Below are 9,501 nucleotides of genomic sequence, written 5' to 3'. Positions count from 1 at the left end.
TCCCTGGCCTCTTTTTGTCAGAGGCTGCAGAGGGATGGCAGGAGACAAATCTCTTAATCATTGTCTTCGGTCCACCCTCTCTGGGGCACCTGGTGCTGGCCACTGTCGGCAGACAGGCTACTGGGCTAGATGGACCTTTGGTCTGACCCAGTAAGGCCGTTCTTATGGTAACCCTTGTACCTTATCTGAATAAAATAGGTACCTAAATAAGTCAAAATTTCCACCAATGCGCTAAGGTTTTACAACAAAAGTACCCTATTTTTTTCTTTAAGAGATATGAAGAACCAGTAGGAATGAGCATTTGGCATTTCATCAGAAGATCTTTTTGGGGCTCTTGGTGGGTAATTATCAATTTAGTGTTGAGAACTGGATACTTTTCTTAATGTGAACACCTTCTGTACTTTGAATTATCCTTTTGTGAACAGTGATGTTTAGTTCTAGTCACATGAAAAACCCTCCCTTTTAATGGTATACATTGTTGAGCGTCTCTGGTTTATATTAATATGTTTGTCACATTGGTGTCGAAGCATGGCATTCTTACTGATGACTTAGCATGAGAAAATTGCTATGTACAAAAGTTAGTATAATGGAAAATTCTGCTAATTGAAAAACATCTGGGGACCCTTCAGTTTATCACACTGCTCAATAATAAATGTATCAGGCTTTCCTTCAGTAAATGTCATAAAATGTAGGGATATGAAACAGGGTGGATTGATTCCTAATATTTTAAATATCTATTAAGGCACATTCATTTTAATGGTGGTCAGAATAGACTTTTGTGCATGCTGGCAGAGTTTAATACATTATTTTCATCTAAAAACAAAAGCATTATGTAATGCTAGACAGCAATGAATGAGTCATAACTTACTTGTGTTACAAAACATGTTCTTTCAAATGACTAGATCAGAAGCAGAGATGATAAAATTCACCCATTTCTTGAAAGCATTTTGGAGTATATCTGATAGAGATGTGATTGCTGCATTTGACCTTTCACTGTCATTTGTGATCTTGGAGGTAAGTGTCATCAGAACTTTGAAGTGTCTTTTATAATCCCTGGATAAATACTGCCCTCATTCTACGGCCTGTGTGTTACGCGCACAAATTTCTCTAACCTTTCCACTCTGTAGGGACACACACCTTTACCCTGTTCCTACGGCTCAAGGGGCAACCCTGTTAATTTACACACACACCTTTACCCAATTCCTAGGGCTCAGGGTGCATCTTCCTGTGGGTTTTGCAGGATCTTTAGCCACTGAGAGAGTCTCACACAGTAATATCCTTATCCTCTATTTATTGACAATTCCCAAACAAGCAGAATACACATGCTAAGCACAGTGTCATGCTCACCAGCAGGGCCAGCCTTAGGCCAATTCCTCCCGTTCCCCCGAATCAGGCTCCTTGCCCTGAACCCAGAAGCATGGGCAGCAGAGCTGGATGCCCTGCTCCACCAATATGTGGAGCTGGGTCTCTCCCCCGGCGCTGCCTGGAGTGGGCCCTGGCCCCCCCCGCCACGTGTCCTCCCACCCCAGCCTCAGAGCATCCACCCCCATCCCCAGCCTGTCCCTGCCATGTGCAGCTTTAAGTCCGGCTCCCCCTTGTCAGCATGCACTGCTGGCTGCTATTACAATGTGCGGCATTCCCAGGTGAGCGGGGATATGCCCGGGCATGACGTGATGTCACAGCCCGGGACTTTAAAACTTCTTGGCATGGCATTGCGCCATGTGGCTTAGCTCCGGGTTTGGAGTCCGGGGATTTCTGGGGCCCAAGCACAGACTCCGGCCCCACAAAGTGGAAGGCAGAAAATAAGGTAAGGTAGGGAGTGGATGAGGGGGAGGAAGGGGCTTGTGAGGAAAGGGAGGGAGAAAATAGGGGAAGGGGCTTGTGAGGAGGGGAAGGGGGAAGAAAGGGGAAAGTATCAAGGGGCAGGCTGGAGGAAAGACAAATGCCAGGGGGCCAAGTGCAGACAATGAGGAAAAGGGCAGGAGGGGAGGTGTCAGTGGGAGGGGGACAGGGTGATGCTGGGAGAGGAGAGAGTAAGGGCATTGGGGGCTAGAGGAGGGAGAGGGAGATGCTGGGAGAAGGCTTGAAAGAAGGAGTGGGCATGAGAAAGGTGGGGATGGAGCAAGTCATGTGTGAGGGCACAGAGGGGCATGAGAGGAATGGAGGCAGAGAGTGGTGAGGGAGTGGGCGCCAGGGAAAAAGAGGGCAGGGACAGTGAGGGAAGGGGGAGGCACCAGGAGAGTGCAGGGCTAAGGGAAGATGCAGGTGCCAGCGGATTCTGGGGGTGAAGCAGAAGGGCAGACACCTGCAGGGGAGGGCCCAGCACCAGAGGAGAGAGGCAGGGCAGGTTTGTAGAGAGAGGTGTTAGAAGAGGGGATGAGGATGGGTAGCTCACATGATCAGAGTGGGGCTACTGGAGGAGAGGGCACAGGGGGCAGAGAAGGGCTGGTGGAGGGGCGCAGGTTGCAGGAGGTCTGAGGGCAGTGAGAAGGGCAGGGGTCAGGACAGCAGAGGAGGGTAAGGAGTTGGGGGGCAGCAGGCAGCAGGGAAGCTGATGGAGCAAGTGGAGGAGACATGGCAGCAGAGGGAAAAGAGAGAGGTTTATAAGATATTTATTAATAACTTGGGTGCCACAGTGGCACATCCAAACAAGCCACCTTAATTGATTTACACCTAGCAAAATTAATTATACAACAGACAGAAACAGTTACAAACCAGACAGAGATCACACAGACAAATAATAGGAAAGTGTAATGATAGTGATCATAGAATGAGGATTCCACAACATTCTCTATTGATAAGCAGTTTCTTGCCAGGCAGAATGGTGTTACTTAAGTTTTCTTTACCCATCCTGAGATCTGTTTCTTTATCTGGTGACAGTAGGGGACCTATCAGGGCAAAGTCCCCTCCTCACAGCCCCATGTGACACTTTTTAATACAAAATAGATGGAATGTGAGTATGTGACTCCAGGCCTTACATTTAATGGCTGCTGCCAAAGTCATAAAATATGGAAATGATAAAAAATTAATTATAAAGTGGAATGTTTTCTTCAATCTAAAGAGAGAAGCCTATATGCCTCCTCATTGGTTTGGTAGGTTTTTCTCCTGCCAGTGCTTAAGAAATTGTTTCTGAGCAGCTTCCAGACCTTTCTTCATTTCATTCAGTGACTTTAGGATGATGGATTGCCTACATACTTCTTATCCCAAACAACTTCGCCATTCTCTGTTTCAATCCTGCCAGGATTTATAGCACCACATAATCTCCATTTCTATTTCTGCCTAGCTGTTTTGCTCTCCTATGTTTCTAAAATACAGACAACAGAAATCAAGCTTGGCTAATCTGTTCTCACTTCTCACTCTGTAAAGCCTTTCAGTGGCTTGTGCATTATTTTTCCTTACTTATTATTTTCTGACTAATACTGATGACACTTTTCTGCAGGAGCTATGCTTTGCATTCGGATAGCCTGTGCCAAAGTAGTTCCCTTATGGCAGCAAATATAGCCCTTCATTTTGGCTGTCAATTTCTGGAGATATTTTCAGTCATACCAGTCACTTCTGTGTATTTCACAGTTTCTTGCCATTTCAACCAGAAAGGACATTGTCTCAACGACTTAATTACCTGCATCCTGCTTCAAAAGCCTGTTAAGACTGCACTTGAAAGAGAATCCTCTGAACAGTTATTCATTGTGACGAGGTGGGCCCCCCCCTTTCCCTGGAAACGGGCCCACCCCGCACTGACCCGGCAATAGCGCTGTCCCTGCTAGGGAGGCACAGACAGACACGGCCGGTCTGTGAGCCGTGCAGCGCTGCCCTGCACGTAACGGCTCACATGGACGCCCGCGTTGCTAGGCAACGCGATCCGGCGTCCCGAGACAAGACGGCGGCCGGAAGTGACGTCAGACGCCAGGGGAAACTGGCGGGGGAATACAAAGGACGGGGTTGTGGATACAAGGGGGGGAGGGCGAGCAAGGGAGAAAGGGGGAGAGCAAGGGAGTTGGAGGAGGGGAGTGCGAAGGAGGGGTGGACGAACGGGCTGAGAAAAGAGGGAGAAAGAGTGAGAGGGGGAAGCTACCGAAATAGATAAATTAGGCCAGCAAGGTGGAAGCAGCCCAGGGCAGGGCACGGAGCCGGCGCACCGGCGGTTTAGGGCATAGCCCCTCCGGTGGGACAGGTCAGGCTGACTCTGTCCTTAGGGCCCTGGGCTGGGGTCTGGGAGTGAGGGTGGGCCCAGACCCCCCACCCTGCCAACCTGCGACCCAGTCCTCTCGTTGCGGGAATTAAGCAAGGAACTTACCACAAGCGCATGCGGCAACTAACTAACTCAAAGGGGGGGGGACAGGTGAACCCCCACATTCATGCTAAAATTCGACACTTTACGCCGGGGTCTTAACGAAGACTCTAGTTATCTTACCCATTACAAAGATAGCTTCCCCAATTATCACCTCTAATATCATTAGCTCACTGACTTAAACCCCCCCCCCCCTGTATCCCTCTTCTGTTCTGAAATTTGATTTGTCCTTTTCATATGTGTTCATTTTTTTAATTGTATCCTTTGGTATATATGGTTGTGACTATTTTCTTCCACTATTTGATCTGAGGAAGTGGGTCTGGCCCACGAAAGCTCATCATCTAATAAACCATCTTGTTAATCTTTAAAGTGCTACATAGTCCTGTATTTTGTTTCAGCTACACCAGACTAACACGGCTACATTTCTATCACTAAGTTTATTAGATGGAAAATATTTCTAAAATGACCAATATTGTTACATTTGAGCATTTACATTCTATTTCACTTTCACTGTAAAGAAATGTAGGCAGTTTAGCCTGGGAATTTATTTCTTTGTACCCAAATTCTACAGTCACAATTTATGACCTACTTAAAGTAGTACAAGTTTGCTACTTGTACTACTATAAGTAGGTCATAAATTGTGACATTTTGTGCCCCCCAATGATTTGTGCCAGATCATTTTCCATGAAGGTAAGTATGGGTCATGTTGGGTGTGTCCCCATGCAACAAAAAATGTGCTGAAGGGACCATGTTTCTTGATACTTTAGTATAATGAGGAATGTACACCATTTGAATTTGGTTACTCGCCTGGGGAAAGCTGAGCTATAAGTTGTCAAGAATGCTAGTAAATTCCAAGGCCTTGAACATCATCCTTATTAAATGGCAACATAAACAGAAAAAAAAGCCATTCTTTGTCCTTTCAAGCCATTATATAACAATGATACTGCTATGATACATGTAGTTATCTTCAATTGTATAGCATCATCCATCACACCAGTGTAGAAGCATCTTGGTTTTAAGTGTCCAGTTTTACTATTTAAAAATAAATAATGCTCAATTTTGAAGGCTGGGAGTCAAGATAGTAGTGGAGAGGCAGAGAAAGTGTCCCCAGCAGTGAAGAAGGGGGAGAAGGGGAGGAGTGGTAGGATGACTTAAAATCAAAGACAAAGAACTGTGATGAATGGTTCATATGGGGGAAGTAAGCAAAAAGGGAGATAGAGAGAGAAACATGGAATTGACATACAGAACAACAGCAATAATCCAATACTGGGAGATTTGCCATCTAACAGTGCTGTGACTCCTTAATTTGTATTGTGGTACCACCTAGATTAAAGGAGGTTTTTAAAAATTTACTTGACATAAAAAAAGTAAAAATTAACTTATTTTGGTTTTGGTTTGGTTCACCATCCCTTTCTATTTACTGAACTGTGTGTACATTAATTGCTGTCTTCATGGAAATTGTGAAGCACTCATTATGTATATTGAGCTGACAAAGATTGATGATCTGGCACTTTGCATGTACCTCTTGTTTAGTTTTATACTCTAATGAGGGGAATAAAGTCTCGAGGGGTGCCGTGTTATTCTGTAATTTGAAAAACAACAAGTAGTTCTATGGTATGTCTACATTACAGGACAAAGTCAAGTCAAGATATGCAACTTCAGCTACATTAATTATGTAGCTGAAGTTGAATTACCCTTAACTCAACTTTTGGTGCTGTCTACACTACAGGGAGTTGAAGAAAGAACACTCTTCCTTCGACTTCCCTTAGTCCTGGTGAAAGCAGGGTTACCAGCATCGACCAGAGTGTTCCTTTCACTTTGAATTAGCTATCTTTACTAGAATGCTAATTCAAACCCTGTAAGATCAACAGTGGCAGCTTCGATCTTCCTCTGAAGTGCAGATGTACCCTTAGTGACTAACAAGGATCATGATCATTCACAGGTAAAATCCACTTCAAGTAATTAACACATGTTGAACAAGAAATAGCATATGGAAGCAACACTGTGGAAAGCTTTTGCTCCTTACATTAGACATTGTTTCTAACCTGTCAGACTTTGTACTTTTCTACTTTTTGCATAGTTAACATAATGTCTGCCCCTCTGGGTTTGTGCTCATCTTTCTCCCTGCAAATAGAAATTGTACTGAATACTGTTGGATGCACAGAGATTCTATAACAATTTATACAGAGTAAAGGGAGCAAACTTTTCATATCAGGATTTGCCATCTTTCTGTTAACTTCATCATCATCATCAACCACCATGGACTCAACGCCCATTGGTGTCCAATGCTTCCCTCACTATTTCCTTCCATCTTTCCCCGTCCAGTGTAGAGTGGCTTAGTTTCTCTAAACTAGCTGTGACTGACTGGGCTGGGGCTGGGCACAGCTGAGGGCATCCTTTGCTCAAATTCGGGGCTCCTGACAGCCCCCGGACTGGAGACCTTTCGAAACAGGCCACAAGCCAGTCCCACAGAGCACTTCAGCTGCCTGCCTGAAGACTCACGAGCAAAACTCCTCCGACACCCCAGCAATATCCGTGCTCCAGATGGCCCAGGGCCTCATACACAGGTGAGGGGTCTAGAACCCAATCTCTCCTTCCCCAAACAAGTTCTGTCTGGTTCCAAGAAACCAGCCACAGATCCCCGGTCAATTTACCCTCTGGATCTTACCCACAAATCATGCTGAGCCAATCCTTTAAAATCTACCATCTAAACATTTAGGGTATGTCTACACTACAAAGTTAATTCAAACTAACTTTAATAGGCGCTTAGTTCGAACTAGGTAAACCTCATTCTACGAGGACTAAGCCTAGTTCGAACTTACTAGTTCGAATTAAGGGGTGTATAGCCCCTTAATTCGAACTAGTGGGAGGCTAGCCCTCCCCAGCTTTCCCTGGTGGCCACTCTGGCCAACACCAGGGAAACTCTATTCCCCCCTCCCGGCCCCGGACCCCTTAAAGGGGCACGGGCTGGCTACGATGCCCGTGCCAGGTGCAAGCCTGCCAGCACCCAGCCAGCAGACCCTGCACCTGGCACGGCTCAAGCCAGCCACCCGATGCTCCCCCAGCGCTCCCCCTCTTCCCGGGACCAGGCTGGCAGCTCCCGGGAGCTTACCCAGGACCGCAAGAGGCAGGCACCCACCTGGTCTAGTGCGGACATCGTGGACCTCGTCCATGACCTCTGCACTAGGCACAGGAAAGTGGCCGTCTAGGGCAGGAGAGCTGCCAGCCTGGCCACCCAGAAGCACTGAGACCCCCGACCTCCTGAGCCCTGAGCTTACAATGGCCGTCCTGGGTCAGACCAAAGGTCCATCTAGCCCAGTAGCCTGTCTGCCAACAGCGGCCGACTCCAGTCTCCCCCAGTTTTGTTCAATAAAGAGATTCTATTTTTGAACACAATTGTCCTTTATTTTGTACATCAGGAAGGGGGGCTAGGGAAGGGTAAGTGGAAGGAGGTGAGGGAGGAAGGGGGTACGAGCCCCCGATGGGGAGGACTGGGCTGGCTCTGCGGGCTTCTGGGGGTGGAAGCTCTCCTGCAACCCCCCAATTGCTCCCTCTCCCCAGATGGCAGCCTGCGGCAAGTGCAGCCGGTCTGATGGCCGAGTGCTGTGATGTGCCCAGTGTGGATACTCTGGGCAATCCAAGCCAGGACTGCTTTGCAAGCGGGGCACCCCTGAGAATTGTCTGTCCGGGGTGGGGGTCGGGTCCCTTTAAGCACAGCCCTCGGTTAGCCTGAGACAGCAGCTCCATGCTCTAAGTCCTCATCTGATGCCCTGCCGGCACTGCTTCCGGCCATCCTTAACCCCGGTTCAGGGTCCACTCTGTGTGGACATGCTAGTTCGAATTAGCAAAACGCTAATTCGAACTAGTTTTTTAGTCTGGATCCGTTAGTTCGAATTAGTGCTGTAGTGTAGACATACCCTTATTACTACAATAAAGAAAAGCATGAGAGTGGTTGCTAAAGTATCATACATTACATGCATCGACTCTCCCAGTTCTTGATGCAGGTCCTAGCAGAGATGTTATAGCTGCTGGCTTAAAAGTTCTTGTTGCACATCCTAGGTCAGGATGGGTCCAGAGTTCTTTCCGGCTCTTTGATCCCTGCACTCTTGACTCTGGGTTGAAGGGCTAAGCTGAGCCAAGATGGAGATGGCCACATGGCAAATTTATACCTCCTTCCTGGTCTCTTCTTGGCTGCAGCAGGTCACCTGGCCAGCAGCCTATCCCGGTGTTCCCTGCTGGTAGCCTGTAGGTGTCATTCCTCATTCCCGAGATGTGACCTTGGCCCATTGATTGCTATTGTCACACACAGCCTCGCTAATTAACATGTCTATAGACTGAACTCTGCCCATTGGTTAACCACACACACAGAGAAATATTTAATACTCACTCAAAGTACATACTTATAACTTTACATGCAGACATTATACATTTACATGAATAGCATATATAAAATTAGCAGACATTAAGCTTCTATTTGACATCTCGCATGGCCCCCTTTATACTACTTTTGGGACCAACAATCCCCCTCCCCCCCATGGGTGCAGCAGTGATCTGGCTGCCTCACTCAAATTCAGTAATGTGACACTAGCTCCACACCAATCTACTATATCATCTACCCATTGTTTGTGGGGTCTGCCTCTCCTATTCGGACCATCCATTATGCCCCACCTTTCCCCCGGCTGCCATTTCAGGGAGCCTGGGGTAGGGGGCTGTAGCCCCAGTTAATCTGGTCGCTAAGTGTTTTGTTTTGGTTTTATTTTTTGCTGACTAGGGAACAAGGCAAAGTGCAGCCTGCTGTCACTCCAGGCTGCCCAGGGGAGGGCAGAGGAGGCAGGCTCACAGGCTGGGCAGTTTGTCTCACTCTCTAATGAGGAGTCAACTCACCCCCACGCCTCCAAACCAAACCAAATAAAAAAAACCCACCAACACTCAGCAACCTGGGTAACAGTAGCTGCAGCCCCCCACACCTCCTACCCCTGAAATGTCACCCTTACCCCCCAGCACTCACCCAATCCTCTGCCTTGAGCCCCCTCCTCAGATACACCTCCACCTTGACTCCAGAATCCCAATCCCAGCTCTGACTCCTGCCCCCCACAACCAACAGTGAGCCCCATCCTCACATCCCTGCTCTGAGACCTTTATGTACCCCAACCTCGACTCCCACAATCTCCTGCATCTCCACCTACTAGCCCTGAGCCCCCTCCTCATAATCC

General features: G+C 47.5%; 1 long non-coding RNA gene across 1 annotated transcript in view; it reads right to left on the bottom strand.

Moving 5' to 3' along the window:
- The window catches only part of LOC142827028 (uncharacterized), a 39,797-nt gene extending 35,968 nt beyond the window's left edge, over positions 1-3,829 (bottom strand). Inside the window, exon 1 of the long non-coding RNA XR_012901391.1 lies at positions 3,620-3,829. This is a non-coding gene — a long non-coding RNA (uncharacterized LOC142827028). The remainder of the gene's footprint in view (positions 1-3,619) is intronic.
- Positions 3,830-9,501: the final 5,672 nt, after the last annotated feature.

The sequence above is a fragment of the Pelodiscus sinensis genome, chromosome 1 (genome assembly GCF_049634645.1).
Source record: "Pelodiscus sinensis isolate JC-2024 chromosome 1, ASM4963464v1, whole genome shotgun sequence".
In the NCBI taxonomy this organism is placed as follows: domain Eukaryota; kingdom Metazoa; phylum Chordata; order Testudines; family Trionychidae; genus Pelodiscus; species Pelodiscus sinensis.
This window is presented reverse-complemented; position numbering and strand designations above follow the sequence as displayed.